At 42.8% G+C, this 17,303-nt stretch overlaps 1 long non-coding RNA gene across 1 annotated transcript in view; it reads left to right on the top strand.

Annotated features, from left to right (window-relative positions):
- LOC138832219 (uncharacterized) overlaps positions 1-11,408 on the top strand; it is a 63,894-nt gene extending 52,486 nt beyond the window's left edge. The window contains exons 4-5 of the long non-coding RNA XR_011373532.1: positions 8,081-8,619; positions 11,196-11,408. This is a non-coding gene — a long non-coding RNA (uncharacterized lncRNA). The remainder of the gene's footprint in view (positions 1-8,080; positions 8,620-11,195) is intronic.
- Positions 11,409-17,303: the final 5,895 nt, after the last annotated feature.

Raw genomic sequence — 17,303 nt, 5'->3', positions numbered from 1 at the left:
TACATACAGTGGAGGAACCCACCAAACATGACAAGAAATAACAACAAATGTAAAATGTCCATATTTACCATCATTCCATTTTTGTGAAATGTCCAGAAAGGACAGATGTATATACAAACCCAAGTAAGATGATTGCCAGAGGCCAAGATTAAGAATGAAGACTGGCCACATTGAGCACAAGGGAACATTATTAGAACTACATTTGACCTGGAATGGTAGAGTGTGCTTGTAGTTCTACCTAGATACTAACACGGCTGAGGCAGGAGGAATCACTTGATCCCAGGAGCTCAAGGTTAGGGTAGACAATATGCTGAACCCAATACTAAAACAAATAACAAATGCCAAAAACATCAGTAGTTCTCCAGCCCTGATGCTAGTGAAGCCCCATGAAGGCAGTGCAGTTAGTAGTCCTGGTTTCTAACTTTTTAGCCCTGGGAATGTAATTGTAAAGGAGCAAGGCTTTAGGTGAATGCAGTCCTAGCCTTGAGTCATCCCAGCATGTGGCAGCCAGGATCAATTACTCCCACTGCAACTGAGCCAACAACAACTGAGTCTAGTTATGCTTTCAGATAAAAATATTTTTTTCAAAAAGGAGAAAGAAAAATGAAAGAAAAGATATTCTACTTTCCAGTTCCTATTCATTATTGAACAGTTATTGAACAGATTTAGGTGCCATTCTCAGATACTAGTGGAAAACAGAAAGAAGGAATAAAAAGCACAGGGCTGTTCTGACTCAATCATTTACATTTTGTAATTTAAAAAAAAAACCCTATCAGTCTATGAACTCTGTTAGCAGTCTTTAAATGGGAAATGAATGAAGAACTAATTTCTCTTCTGACACAATGAAGAGAACCAGCTAAATTTGTCTACATGGCTCAATGGACCTTATCTCTCCAAAGTTGGCTATTCATAGATCACACTGTCCTTATATATCTTATAGTATACCTGGCAAAGCATGGCCCTAATATGAAGACAAATGTAGTTCCCCATTTTCAAATGCTGTATATTACTGAGCCTATTCTTAGGGTAAAATAAAAATTGAATTTCAATATAAAGTATGCAAAACTGTCCAGTGTTGACATTTTCAGCTTGATATTTTAGTACAAAACATAAATAGGTATGTCACAGCTCATGAAATTCCTAATGTAATTACATTATTCAAGCCAGAGTTGCACCTGATTTTGTTACCATTTTTGTCCTAATTAAGAAAACAGGCCAAATTTGCATTTGTTTGCTGACCAGAAATCGCTTCATTCATAAGAAGATATGGTAAGGCCAGGTCCAATGCATATAACATAGGAACGGTAAAAACTTGTTCTACTCAAAACTGAAATCTGTTGTTCTTTCCCATATAATACTCAGTCTTCTCATTTTGGTCTCAAATTGATAATTTTTCTCCCTATATACTTGGTGAATTTGTTCAAATTACCAAATCCTTATTTTAAATGAGTATGATTATTGATTTTAGGTACAATTTATTATTTTTGCATTTCTACTAATGTGTTTATTTCTATTTGTTATATTTATCATCTTAAATAGGTTTTGATGTCGTATATCAGATTTCTCTGATTAAAAATATTTTACTATGTTGTAAAAACATTGAATATTCCCTCGGCTCAATTTTCTAACATAAATTTATAGTAGTCATTATAGTTGGACAGAAAGTTCTAAACACTGACATTCTTAACCTCTACCTAGTATCAAACTTTAATCCACAAATCAAACTAATAAATCAGAGGACAATGTGGTTCAGATTAACTAAGATCTTGTACTATTCCCTGCGTTGTTATACTGTTGAACAAACCTCATGATAAGAACACATTTGACTTTAACCAGGGTTAAAGCATTCTCAACTAGTAATATTTCTCTTGAACTTTACAGATACATAAAATGTACTTCAAATTTATTAGACATTAAGACAACTGACCTAATACAATGTTTGATTTGAAAGCCATACGGGCTCTGAAAAACAGTAAGGTAAAATAGAAAATAATTAAAGGAGAAATAGTATATACTGAAATTGACTCTGGATATTTTATGAAATTATTAAACTTAGACTCAATTATTTCCTTTAAGTCAACAGTAGAAGTTGAACAGCAATTCTTTGGGGGAAGTTAACAAGTCACTGGTGAGTCACTCAAAAGGAATGTAATTTCTTTCTTGATTTCCCTTTGTCTAGCCCTCTTGATTCTAGTTTGGACCCATCACTTTTGTGTAATCACCTAACCCCCCAGGCTGCATTAAGAATCACTAGCCATGGATGCTCTTTTGTTACTCTTTTATTCTGACAGGGTCTTCAATTATTCCACTGAGTATTCATAAAAGATATGATATTCTATTATCAAAATAATAAACATAACACACAGCTAACCCTCACAGTGCTATGCTATTCACTATTCATTGAACAAATATATTTTGAGTGATTTTCATGTACATAATCACTTCTAAGGGCTAGAGATATGTTGATGAGATAAACAGGTTATTTCTATTTTTGTTGACTAAAGTCATATAAAAAAGAGACACTAGAAAACCTTTGTACATACCAGGTGATGACCAGTGTTAATATCACAAGGTAGAAAAAAAAAAGTTCTTCTTATTCAGGACCACAATTTAAGAACATGTTGATGGAGAAGTTTTCCCAGGATATCAAGCAGGTAGGTAGTTCAAGAAGTCTGTGTTTGGCAATGTCATCAGGGTAGGAGCAGTTAAACACTAGGAACATCATATGCTTACTCTGAAAGATGCTTTTGGCCTAAAGAGCTCCTAACTTAAGTTTACCTCTAAGGCGTTCAGTGAGCCACAGTGGAATAGAATGGTCACAGATAGGTTTCATTTTGTCCCATCTATGACATCAAGAATCCTGAGAATTCCCTTGTGACATTTCTAGGTCATAAATGTCTTCTTTTATTGTCTGCACATAGTTGGAAGCTGTAGACATCATTCACACAATACTAACCTGAGTCCCAAATAATACATTTCTCCTCACTTTTTGTTAACAAGGAAACTTCCATGGTGTGCTTCAAAGGCCTTGCCTCTTTAGGGTTAGCTGAGCTTTGCTATTTACTAGGAGAGGAATGAGACATGCAGCAGCCTGGGGAGGACTTCTGCCAGAATAGAACTGCCCCCTCACTTTGAGTCATTGGAGGGGGAAAAGAAACAAGTCAAGAAACAAGCAATTTGAGAATGTAAAGAGGTTGGCTTCTCTTCAGTGGTCTACATACTCAATGGCAATGAGGAAAAATCCACTGATATATATTGCACCATGGATGAACGCTCCCAAAACATACAAATGACAAATGCAAATGGCAGTGAAATCCTGATTATTTTCATGTGAAATGTCCAGAAAGGGTAGATGTATAAACATAACTAAACATAGAGAGACCTTGAGCCAAGATCTGAAATCAGGTTTGGCCACATAGAGCACAATGTCATTTTATGGCTTTATTGAGCTAGTCTTAAAACTACATTGGACTTGGCATGTAGGTTGTGCTATTTCCAGCTACTCAAAAGGATGAGGCAGGAGGAAATAAGCCTAGGAAACTCAAGGACAGCCCCAGAAACATGTAGGACCCTGTACTAAAACAAACTGCAAAGAAAGCATTAGAAGGTGAAAAGTATTCTTTCGACTCTAGAAGCCACATTTATGAGTCAACAAGTGTGCAGGCTTGGTGTCAAGTCACTGCAGCATGTAGCAACCAGCCTCAGTGACCAGCCCTGCATGTGAGCCTTCATGAATGGTAAAGGAGGGAAAAAGAAGGGACTGGGGAAGAAAATCAATCGTGCAAATGTCCTACTTCTCTTTGCCTCTTCCTTATACAAATAGGTTAAAAAAGATTTGGATGATATTGTGGGATAGAAGTATGAGTGGGAAAAGGAATTATAAGAGTAAGTTGTTTTTCTCACTCCATCATGTTATATTGTAAAATTAAATCTTTCCAGACTATTTATTCTCTTAGTCTTTAAATGAGAACTGAACAACAACTTTCTCTAGATTTGTTTGTTTGGATCAATGGGTCTTATCTTTCCTCAGTTGGTTGTGCATATGTCAGAATCTACTTATATTTCTTACAGTGCACTTGGCAAAGCCTGATATTATATAACTACAAACTTAGTTCCCTTTTTTAAAAAGCTTTAATCTATTTATTATTAAGCCTATTCTTAGGCAAAAATAGAAAAACTTCCAATTTAAGATTTTCAGGCACAGTGTTTAAAATTTCAATTTGATACATTGACTAAAACACAGTATACATATTTATACCATGTTATCAGTTTACTAATAGAGTTGCCTTGGTTCTAGTCAGTATCACATTTTGGAGTTTACTTCATTTTGTATCTATTACTTGATTTCAGTATCTATTGGGAATTGGGCCAATATTGCTTTTCGTAACCAAGTAAAACTTGTAAAAAGACATAGTAAAGACCTCATTCTAATACATACAACTAGGTTGAGCAAATAGTAAAAACTCAATCTACTCAAAACTAAAACTGTTACTTTTCTATGCAACACACACACCACAAAAACCAAAGTGTCACATATCTAATTTTTGCATATTGGTACTAAATTGATTAAACAGACTTCTAGTAAGTTTTTATGCTATTGAATTTTGTAACTGTCAAATGAATTTTGTAAGCTGTCAAAATTTTTAAATGAGAATGATAACTGATTTTAGGATTAACAGTACCATATGCTTGTTTCTGTTGCCTTTTCATAATCTTAAAAAGGTTCTGATGATGTAGTAGAATTAGATTTCCTTGGTTAAATATATTTTACTATGATGTTACAATATGAAATATTTCCTGGACTCAAGTTTTCCAGAATGACTTAAAAATACCTATATAGTAGTCATTTTCGTTAGACAAACATCTCTACAAATTGACATTCTTAGCATCTAGCATGATACTTTAAACCAACCAAACTAATCCAACTAATGAACCAGATGTCAAATTCTGACTAAGGTCTTGCAAAAAAAAAAAAAAACAGTGAAAAACCTGATGATACCCATGTATCTGAAATTATTTTCCGTGTATTTAACTACACTATTATCCATGTCTTTATTGGGAAAAATAAACTCTCATTTGAAGTTCACATAGATAATAGTTTACTAGATATAAATACCATAGGACTAAAAGAAAAGTTTGATTATAAAGATATACTCGCAAAAGAAATGTTAAGGCTACCAAAATGATTGCTTAATTGTCATTTTAGTTTACTCTTCTAGGATTTCTGTAACAGGTTCTAGCAGGCCTACAGAAAAGAATAGAGAAGTCTTAGAGGTTTGTGAGGTGTAACTTTGGCTTTTAATAAGCTCCGGTAAGACCATGCTTAAAAAGCTACTTCTATGTTGACTACCTTGTTGTTTTTGTTAGAGTAAGTGGCCTTTTCTACTGATTGACCTGCTGCAAACTGCAGTTCAAAGCAAGCCCAGGCAGAAAAAGAGCCCTGTGAGACTGTCAATTCTAATCAGCCAGCAGTATCAAAAAAGCAGGCAGAATTGCCTTGGAGCCCAAAGTGGCAGAGTAAAGACTTGAGCTGGAGAGCTGAGGAAGAGCGCTCAGTGTAAGCATTATGCCCACCTTTTGGTCCTCAGCTCCACCCAGACCTGAGCTCCTCCCTGCCCTGGAGTTCCCACTTTACAGCTGGGCCCCTCCCTCTCTCTGCCCAGACCTACCTGAACTCCCATCTACCTCACTTCCTACCCCAGACCCTGCTGCTACCTAAATAGCAGAGGCTTCCATGTGCTCTCTTTCTGGGGGAAATATGGCTCCTCCAGTACAGCTTGAAATAATCTTTCTCCTATGCCTGCCTGCATCTAGGTGGTCCCCTGGGATGGATGTGACAGATCCTTTCATTGGTGGCTCTACGGGGATAGGTTCCCTGGTGGAACTGATCCCTGCCTCCACTTTGGTTGGGGGTCTGCCCAGCTTCCCCAGGACCTACCTAGCCTGAGATCTTATACTCCTATCGCCAGAGGCCAACCAGGTAATTTTCTCCTGACCGAGCACTCTACCTGCTGCCCAACACCGGCTAATTAAGTCCAGTTAAGTGAAGAGTCACTTACCATGGAGAAAGACAGAACTAAATTTCCTTACAATCAAAGTTGGCCCCAAATTTAAAACTCCACTTATGTGAGTGCTCGGGCAGGCAGAACTCACTCTCATTCTGTCTTAACCTCTCCCTTCCAACTGAAGGTAAAAGTATGGAAGTATGGATGAGTTTAAGTTTAGACTCCTCCTCTGTGGACCCCCTCTCCTGTGAGTCCCCCTCTTCTATGAGGCACCCCCTTCTCTGCAGCCTCCCTGTGAGGCACCCCATCTTCTGCAGGACCCATCCTCTGCCTTTATAGTGTGTGTGTGTGTGTGTGTGTGTATGTGGGGTAGAACCTGAAGCTCCATGTGTACCAGAAGCAATGTACCCTCACTATCAGAATCTTCAGCCCTCTTTAGCATTGACCATGAGGGAGATGCGCCATCTTGGCATCATGGGAGCTCAGCTGCTATTTCATGCCAATTCTATTTCATGACAAATCAACTTGATTCTGTGACTTCCCCCAACCCCGCCTCCTGACATGACCAGCAGTGTCATTATATCATGCCATGTGTCTGTGCCTTGTCTCTTGTTTACTAAAAGTTACTTGTTGTTGGCAAAGTTGTGTTTTAAACTGACCACGTGGTTCCATCATAATGAGGCAAAGTAAAATTCCAGAAAACCTTAAATGGCCGCTTTTAAAATCTAAGCGTGCTCTATAATGTGTGCAAAACATGTCTAATTGTCTATATGTAAATGAGTATGGTTTCAAGGTTACCAAGTACTCTGCTTGCTAAAAGTTTTTGTCAATGGAACCTGTGATTTAATCCAAATTGCTTTGAAACTTTGTGACCCGAGTATAAGCCAAACCAAAAAAACCCAAACAAACAAAATAAAACATGCAGTTTTAAAAGGCCTTGGGAAAGCAGTTAGAAAAGATGCATTCCTTTTCAAAGTAAATGAAATTGGTAATTAAGTTGGCTTTGATTTATGTCATTCTTTTGTCCATCTATGCTGATTTAAATATTGTACCTCTAACCATGGCTAGTAATCTAAGGTTAAGGTTTTAATTTTCCATTTTCTCCCCTATGCACCCATCAACTCTATTTAAGATCAAGGGACCAGAGTGAAACCAGTGGCACCACCCTGCAAAACCAGTGTAAAGTAGGTCTTTAACTAGTATATGTAGAAATTTTTGCAGGTAACCAGGAAGTGCAACAGATTCCACAGACTTGTCCAGACTCCAGCCTTGCTCCATCACACATGACCAAAAGCCTGCTAATTTGGGGTAAAACAAAAGCTACTTCAGATACTTGGTTCTGTAAATGTTAATCCCCACAAGTTAGATCATAAGGGGTGTATGACTAAAGGATATAAGTTGACTTCTATGCTACTTTACAATTGGATGAATTTTAAAGGAAAATAAGATGCTACAGTGCTAGTACATTTAGAAAAATTGCTAATTTCCTAAAGGCAATTGGGCTTATACTCCAAATGGAACATTTATGGCCCATGGCCCATGTGTGTTCTCCTATGTCATTCATATTATCTGACCTTGTCACCTTTCAGCTTTTTGCCTGTTCTTTCCAAGTCTCCCTTGCCTAGGATACCACCTGGGAACAAGTCAAGAGCAGTCATCCTGTTCCTTCAAGCAACCAGAGACATTACTTACACTGCCCTGCCTTGCCCAGTGCAGACCCGGACCCTAAGGACCCCAGCTCGAGGGATTCCTTGATGCCCCCAGTCCAGCAGGAAGTAACCAAAAGAGCCCAGGACGTCTGTTGGCTCTGGTACCTTTAAATATTTCTGCTACCTCCTCTTCAAGTCACTGTGAACCTAAAGCAGGAAAAGTCTTACTCCCCCCTCCTCCAGGATGCCAGGAGTCAGGTGCCTTGCTATGTCTCCAATCTGAGACAGAAAAGGCAATTTCAAGTCTTTGATACCCCCATTCTGGCAATCAATCCCCGCCATGGAATATTCTTCTCTTGGGTTGCTAACAGTAATTTTTGCTTTAACAGCAATTTTGCCTTTTATTAATTGTGTCTTACATATTAGATAACTATTGTCATGGAAAAAGGAGGACCTTTACCAGCCACTGTCAAACAGATGATTCTTGGATGGTACCTGGTTGAGCAATGAAACAAGGATCCCTGACTACTTTGCCTCTTTCCAGAAGAAACAACCTCCGCCCATTACCCCTTCCTCCGCACCCCCCCCTCCCGCCTAGTACCCCCTATTTTTATTGAACAACAGAGCTGTGAATATAAGCATTATGCCCATCTTTTGGTCCTCAGCTCCACCCTGAGCTCCTCCCTGCCCTGGAGTTCCCACTTTACAGCTGGCCCCTCCCTGTCTCTGCCCAGACCCACCTGAACTCCCATCTACCTCACTTCCTACCCTAGACCCTGTGCTACCTAGCTAGCAAAGGCTGCCATGTGCTCTCTTTCTGGGGGAAATATGGCTCCTCTAGTAAAGCTTGAAATAATCTTTCTCCTGTACCTGCCTTTCTCCACGTGGTCTCCTGGGATGGATGTTGTTAGGTTTTTTAAAAAGAGGTGGCCGAGTAAGAACTGCACCACGCACGTGGTATTCAGGTAAGGGGTTTATTCAGTAGACCTGCTGGGACCAGGCAAGGGTGGCACTCCACGTGGCTGGGAAAGGCCTGGGAATGAGAGAGAGCTGGGAAGAGAGGAAAGAGAGAGAAAAGAGCAGAGAGAGGGGTAAGAACAGTAGCACTCACGTGGTATTCAGGTAAGGGGTAGACCTGCTGGGACCAGCAAGGTTGGCACTCCACGTGGCTGGGAAAGAGAGAGAGCAAGAGAGCAAGAAAAGAGCAGCAAGAGCTAGAAATGAACAGAGAGAGAAAAAAAGGAGAGTCTGGGCCTGGGCTAGCCCTTATGTAGGGTATGGGTGGGGAAAGGTGTGGCCACATCAAATTCAGATGTGACCTCAGCGGATGCAGATGTGACCTCTTCCAGGTGTCCCAGTTGCCTAGGTAATGCAGGTACTGGGTGGAGACTTTGCTGCGAGGAGGGTGGAGTCTGCTCGCCATCCAGGAGCGGACCTTACAGATGTGACAGATCCTTTCACTCGGGCCCTAAAATTCAAGTCCAGTGACCACCAAGGGAAATGTTATGGAAAGAGGCACTCCTGAGACTTTGACAATAATGTTTGGCCCTTGTAAAATGATCAGAGCTGGAGGTCATGGAATGATCGTTTATAAGCATGCATAACTGGGCAAGACCTTGTCAGCCATTTGGACTAATGGAATGTAAAAGCCTAAGGCTGTAAAATGTGAGAAATAGTTTAAATCCCAATTGCTCTATGTTTGCTTAAAACCTTAATTGACCGTAAATTCTGGGCTGACACCAACCACATAAATTCATTTGTTTAAGAATAAAACGTAAAATTGTTAGGACCAGATCAAAATTAAACTGATAAGCTATTAATTAGACCAAGGAAGAAGAAAATTAATATTTAGCTGGGACAAACAAGTACCAGGTAAGCAGAGAAACATAGGTAAAGACACTAGAAAGAAAACAAAACTGTGGTCTGATAATTATTAAAAACCTGACCATTTGTATTAAGATTTAGGCCAAATGTTAAATTTCAATGGTAAGGGCTGAGTCAAGAGTGCTTACCAGGATAGATACACTAAACATCTGCATTCTAAGGATGGCCTATCCCACCTCGAGGCTATTTGAAAAGCTCAACAATGCTTTCCCTGATTTGGGGAGGTCGTATTTTTCTAGAACTTAAAGATAAGACTTTTCCCACCTCCAGACATTGAAGCTGGGTGCACTGCCCCCATCTCCTGCCTAGACACCAGGATGTCTGCAACCAATTGTTTGGACTCAACCACCCTACTTTGCCTTGGTGCAATTTGTAATCACTAACTACTAGTTCTGCTTTTGTAAATTGTTTGTCAATCACAAAACTGCCACTGACCACCTATAAGTGGGACTTCTTATGGATCCTGCCTTTAAACATCCTAGACTAACTATTTAAATCTTTTACAAATCTTTTTGGGGCTATACTGCTAGAGGCCCAAAAAGGGGTCCGTGCAGTTACTAGAAGTTAAAAAATTATGCTTAAATTATAATTTGGAGTAAAATGTGGTTAGCAAAATCCTGTCACCCTGATAAACTACCCCCACGCCAAGTTATAAAAGCCAGTGTTGTACTAGAAAAATATTAGGGAAATTTAGTAAAGTCAGACCCCTTAATCAACCTATACCAACTGTGTACACACCCATAAAACACTTAAGTTTCAATTATTGAAAAACAAAAAACAGGGAATCTCCAAAGGAAACTCTTGCCTTAACCTTATTTCCTCTAATTTTTTTAAACTTTGCCTCAAAGTGAACCTTTCACTAGAGCTGAAAGGCATTGTACCTCTCCAGCACCACTTTGGTATGTATTCTCAGATGATTTAAAGAATTTAATCAATGAAGACCAGGACTAATTGCCACGCTGACCCCAGTAGAGTCTGCTTAGCATGGGAAACCATCTATCAGACCATGATAGGGGCTTCAGAAACCTATCTCCAAGTTTTGGGACTTCACCGAAGTCTACCTCGGAGAATAGGGCTTCTAAGAGGCCTACTCCTGGGAAAAGGCTGGCAAAACCCCTGGAAAAAATGTGTTTCTGCCTATCTTTTCCTCATAAGAGTGCCTACTAATCTTTTACTGTTTCTACTGCTCTTTGTACTTGCTCATTGTCAACGTTTCCCTATACAAAGCTCTTTCTTAAGAGTGTTGATGACTCTAATATCTGATGAGTGTCTTAAAAATATGACTAACTCACCAGAGTTAAGTGCTAACCTAAAGCCCCTCTTATGGAGGCTAGTAGACAAGTCATAAGCAAATATAAAAGTATTGGGGGTTTCACAAAGTCACTTCAGCAGAAGGAATTGTTTGTAAGAGATTTACAAAAAGTTGTAGGCGCGGCTAGAACAGAAAGAATGTATGGCAATTGCTGAGATAACTACTTAGGAGAAAGAACTTCCTACTACTCTCTTTCATTTACTAAGAGACTTGCTAGATCTAAGTCTCCTTGGTGTTTACTATTAAAGAAGGAACAGAAAAGATCTTATGAGACAGTTAAGGCCTCTATAGAAATAAGGTAATGGTTAGTTGGTGACAAACATCAAAACCCATTATATTTCTTAGAGATAAGCCGGAAACAAGTGCCTATCAGGTGACCAGCTGGTGACCACCCAAGAATGAAGCCCTGCAGCAAGGTTGTGTAACCTTTTGCCCTTTCAGGCAAGCAGCTGGTGACCACCCAAGAATGAAGCCCTGCAGCAAGATTATGTAACCTTCTGCCCTTTCTTATGGAGACTTTTTGCTATAAAAGTTTGTTATCCTCTGCATTAAATCACACTCAGCACTCAGCACTCAGCACTCAGCATCCACTCCTCTTGTGTGTGAGTTGTCTGTTTGCCATCTCCCCATCCTATTCCAGGTTCCTCCCCTAGGTATCCTCTGTCGTCCCGACAGAACTCAGTCCGCGGCAACTAATGATCCATAAGGGGAAAGGGTATGCTTCTATCATTACAGATGGATCCACCGGCAACATCTGGGTCCTTTTTGACTCATCCAACCCTCTGAGAGACAAAAACAACACAACCAACCCTGAGAAAGAAGATTTAGTACACAGCTTTGCAGACCTAAGCTTGAAGTACCAATGACACCATTGTCCTTATCATAAGAAAACCAGTTTGACCCCACCAGCATGGGGTCAGATTAAGGTGTTGACACACAAGGCAGAAGCCGTCCTGGTCAGTACAAAAACCTCTAGAACACCTGAACATCAGTTTTTGGCCATGATTGCAGTGTTTGCCAGTACTTCTGCAGTGAGTTGTGAACATGTGTATTGGGCCTATGTCTCTCATGCACCACTGCTAAAATTAGTGGATTGGCTACACCAAGGGCCAGTGGTGTACACTGAAAGATTAAAAATTAGAGATACATTTTACAATTGCTAACTGCTGATTTCGCTTTTGTAAACTTGCTCACCCTAGCACTAAACCCCTCCCTTCTGGAAATAAGGAATTGAGTAAAAAGTCTCGGAGCCCAGATGCCGGCCCCGGGACAAGGTCTGTGGTCATAAATAAACAACAAACAAGTAAATTCCCCAAGTGGTCAAATGGGACCCAAGAATGAGACCCAAGAATGGGACCCAAGAATGGGACCCAAGATAAGGACCCAAGATAAGGACGACCTGGCAAGTCCAGCAAACTAGGCCAAATGTTAATCAATCACAAGCCTGTAACTATTTAAACTCCCCTCTAGGGTGACCGCTCCCCCTAGACTTGCCCTGAGTCAACTTTTTTACAAAGAGTATTATAAACTTCCCCGCATAGTAAAAATGATTGCTGGAGTGTACAGTGACTTTTAAATGGGCCAATCCCGGGGACACCTGGTGTTATATGCTAATCTTGTGGTTTTTGCCTTTAAGAATGCCTGTGACCGCGGTTCGTGGCTCTCTCCTGTGCCGAGGCAGAGAGACTGTTTGCACAAACGCTGAATAAACTCCTCTTGCTTGTTGCATCTACTGGTTTGGAGTCTTGGTTTCTTGGGTGCCCTCCCGTTGACGTAAGTATCCAAGGAGTCTGGGGTCTTTCAACACTAATGGCAACATATACTCATCCAGATGAGGAAGGAATACCCTATAATATTTCCTTAGGATTTGAGTCTTTACCACTGTGTCCAGGGACATCACCTTGCTTACAAACCTGAAGACAGTTATGGGCCTACATCTTGCCTGATGAAAAAATCATTGATCATATGGGGCTATTGAGCATGCTTCTCTTAAATTTTATTGGTCAGGATCATTCTTATACAAATAAGACTGGGCATTCAGCCAACCCAATATGCCAGGGAATTAATTATTGGAATTGGCTTATTGTCCTATTTTCAGGGGTCTCAGTGCCACAGCCCTAATATTGTGCTCACCTTTGGTCCTCAGTGAAATATTAAAAATTAAAATTACATTTTACAATTGCTAACTGCTGATTTGCTTTTATAAACTTGCTCGCCCTAGCACTAACCCCCCTCTTGCCCTAGCACTAACCCCCCCTCCTTTCTGGAAATAAGGAATTGAGTAAAAAGTCTCGGAGCCCAGATGCCAGCCTCTGGGACAAGGTTTGTGGTCATAGATAAAGAACAAACAGCTATGTTTTTCCAGTTCCTGTTTGAAAATTCCCTAAGTGGCTAAATAGGGACCCAAGATAGGGACCCAAGATAAGGACCCAAGATAGGGACCCAAGATAAGGACCACCTGGCAAGTCCAGCAAACTAGGCCAAAAGTTAATCAATCACAAGCCTGTAACTCTGTAAACTCCCTAACCCTTATCTCCCAGAGTGACTACCTCCTTTTGATCATCCGCGCCAATTGTTTTATTACAAAGACTGTTATAAACTTCCCGTGCAGTAAAAAATGATTGCTAAAATGTATACTGACCTCTAATCGGGCCAAACACCAGAAGCCTTGTGTTGTGTCAATCTTGGGGTTTCTGCCTTTAAAAATGCCTGTAACCGCTGCTCGGGGCTTTCTGACTGACCGGGGCAGAGAGTCCATTTGCACAAACGCCGAATAAACTCCTCTTGCTTATTGCATCTGCTGGTTTGGAGTCTTGGTTCCTGGGGCGCCCTCCCATAGACGAAAGTACCCTAGGGGGGTCTGGGGTCTTTCAGTGGGGGCTCGTCCGGGATAACGGTGCCCCCAGACCCAATTCCAAGGCCGATTGGAAGTAAGATAGAGCTCTAATGTTCCCTGTCTTCCGTGTTTGTCGTCTTCGTTCTGCGTTCTGGGATCCAAAAGTGCCTGTACAGGACCTGTATCTGAATCTGAATTTGGGCCAGTGGGAAAGGCAGACGTGCCCAGTACCCTGGTCCCGCCCTGGAATCCTTCTCTAGGGTCATCTGGAGGAAGGAAGAGATCCGAGTGTCTCTCTGTTCTGGGGAGTTAAGGCACGGCCGGCCCCTCCCATCTGAAGTTTCCTTCCTCATCTGTACTCACTCGGGCACCGTGCGGCGTCTGTCTGGTTTTGTCTGTCTCTGTTTAGTGTTAATCGTCTTTGTTATTTGCTTCGTGGCCATTAAAGAGATGGGGCAACAATTAACAACCCCCTTAAGCCTTACTTTAGATCACTGGAAAGAAGTTACGGCCCGGACCCATAACTTGTCACTGGAGGTCCGGAAAAAGAAATGGATTACTTTCTGTTCTTCAGAATGGCCTGTTCTTAACGTAGGGTGGCCAAAGGACGGCTCTTTCAATCTTGATGTGCTTTTACAGGTGAAGGCTTGAGTTTTTCAGCCTGGCCCTCATGAACACCCTGATCAGGTCCCCTACATAGTCACTTGGGAGGATCTTGCCCGAGACCCCCCAAAGTGGGTCAAGCCCTTCCTCTCCCACTCGCCCGTTCCTCTGCCAGTTCCTCTGCCTCCTCCCACTCCCCTTGTCCCTCTCCCTTCTGCCCCTTCCCCACCCGCACTCCTGCCTCCGTCCACTCCCCTTGTCCCTCTTCCTCCACCCTCATCCTCATCCTCTCTCTATCTTCTAAAAGAACTGTCCGGATTTGCTACTGTTAGATTCCCCACCGATGTTGGACCCTCCACCACCTTATGCTCAGCTCGTTCCGATAGAAGAACAAAGGGGCCTACAAGAGGACTCCCTTTCCCCACCTGCTCCCTCCCTGGACTCCACTGAGCCGGAAGCCGGGCCCCAGGCGCCATCCCGGGCGGCCTTGCTGCCTCCCAGCATTCGCTTACGCCTCCACCGCGATCGGGGTGGGGAGAGTGAGGGGGGCTGGACAGCCCTTGCCTTTCCCCTCCGGACAGTGGCCAACCAAGTTCAGTATTGGCCCTTTTCTGCTTCAGACTTATATAATTGGAAAACCCATAAACCGACCTTTTCCCAAGACCCTCAAGCCCTGATAGGCTTAATTGAATCCATTCTGCTAACCTACCAGCCCACATGGGACAATTGTCAACAGCTCTTACAGACCCTCCTCTCCACAGAGGAACGGCAGCGAGTGTTCCTAGAGGCTCGCAAAAACATTCTAGGAGAGGATGGCAGACCTATGTAGTTGCCTAATGAGATTGATGAGGTGTTCCCGTTGACCCGCCCCTAATTGGGACTTCAACACCACAGCTGGTAGGGAGCGGATCCGTCTTTATCGCCAGGTTCTGTTGGAGGGTCTCAAAGGGGTCGGAAGGCACCCCACCAATTTGGCCAAGGTACCTATGATAATACAGGGAGGTGAGGAAACACCCGCGGGGTTTTTGGACAGGCTGATGGAAGGATATCGTATGTATAACGGCCTTTGACCCATCTGCTGCAGATAGACAGTCCGATGTTATCATGTCCTTTATTGGGCAATCATCCCCGGACATCCGGACTAAGCTACAGAGGTTGGAGTGGCTTCAGGGGTATACCTTGCAGCATTTAGTCAAGGAAGCGGAAAACATTTTTAATAAAAGAGAGACACAGGAAGAGAAGGAAGAGAGACTGCGTAAGGAGCAGGAGGACAGAGGACAAGCGAGACAAGAGACGCACTAAAGACCTAAGTAAAATCTTGGCCACCGTAGTGCGACAGCCAGAAGAGAGACGAGCTAGGCTAGGTAGGGGCCTGGGAGACGAAAAGAGACCTCAAGTGAGCCGTGACCAGTGTGCGTACTGCAAGGAAATAGGGCACTGGGTCAGGGATTGCCCCAAGAAAAAGGGGCAAATGAGAGGACCCCGAAGACCGGCGCAAATATTGTCCCTACAGGATGATGAAGACTAGGACAGTCAGGGCCAGGAGCCCCCCCTCCCCCCCAGCCCCGGGTAACTCTTCGAGTGGGGGGCCAGCCAGTAACCTTCCTGGTTGACACCGGTGCCCAACATTCAGTCCTGACCCAACCAAAAGGTCCCCTGAGTTCTAAAACATCCTGGGTACAGGGGGCCACGGGAGGTAAACTTTACCGATGGACGACCGAGCGGAAAGTGCATCTCGTAACGGGGTTAGTCACTCATTCGTTCCTCCTGGTTCTGGACTGCCCCTATCCGTTGTTGGGGAGGGACCTCCTCTCAAAGGTAGGAGCCCAGATTTACTTCCAAGAAAAAGGGGCCTCAGTTAGGGGACCCCAAGGACAGCCCCTCTAAGTCCTAACTCTGCGCCTGGAGGATGAACATCGATTACATGAAAGCCCTCAGTCAGCCTCGATCAACCCCCAGTGGTTGTCAGATTTCCCCAGGCTTGGGCGGAGATGGTGGGAATGGGACTGGCTACAAACCAGCCTCCCCTAGTCATTGGACTTAAGCCGTTGGCTACCCCGGTGATGATACGTCAGTATCCACTAAGCAGGGAAGCCAAAAATGGAATTAGGCCACATATACAAAGGCTGCTACAATTAGGCATCCTAACACCATGCCAATCTCCATGAACACCCCCCTTATTGCCCGTCAAAAAGCCCGGGACGGGAGATTACTGTCCAGTACAGGACTTGAGAGAAGTAAACCGGAGGGCAGAGGATATACATCCTACGGTGCCTAATTCCTACAACTTACTAAGTATGCTGCCCCCAAGCCACACATGGTATACAGTACTAGATTTAAAAGATGCCTTCTTCTGCATGAGACTAAGTCCTCAAAGTCAGCCTATCTTTGCTTTTGAGTGGAGGGATCCAGAATCAGGTTTTTCAGGACAGCTCACATGGACCAGATTACCGCAAGGATTCAAAAACTCCCCGACCCTGTTTGACAAGGCTCTACACCAGGACCTGGCCAATTTCAGAGTCAACCATCCTCAATTCACTCTTCTACAGTATGTAGATGACCTCCTTCTAGCAGCTGAGACTCAAGATGACTGTCTAAAAGGTACTGGGGCCCTTTTAAAAAGACTGGGGGAATTAGGGTATAGAGCCTCAGCCAAAAAGGCTCAAATTTGTGTCAGGGCAAGTAACTTACCTGGGCTATAAGCTGGAAGGAGGGCAGAGGTGGCTAACAGAGGGTCGTAAACAAGCCATCGCCCAGATCCCACGGCCCACAAGCACGAGGGCCCTGAGGGAGTTCTTGAGAAGTGATGGATTTTGTCGCTTGTGGATACCAGGTTTCACTGAGCTGGCAGCCCCTCTGTACCCCCTTACCAAAGCCAATACCCCGTTTCAGTGGGAAAAAGAGCAACAACAAGCTTTCGATCAAATCAAAAGGGCCTTATTATCAGCTCCAGCTTTGGGCCTCCCGGATGTGACCAGGCCATTCACTTTATATGTGGATGAACGACAGGGAAT

Source organism: Dipodomys merriami, unplaced genomic scaffold (genome assembly GCF_024711535.1).
Source record: "Dipodomys merriami isolate MVZ:Mamm:240054 unplaced genomic scaffold, mDipMer1.0.p SCAF_2, whole genome shotgun sequence".
Taxonomy (NCBI): domain Eukaryota; kingdom Metazoa; phylum Chordata; class Mammalia; order Rodentia; family Heteromyidae; genus Dipodomys; species Dipodomys merriami.
Note: the sequence above shows the minus strand (reverse complement) of the source record. Positions and strands in the feature narration are given on the sequence as shown.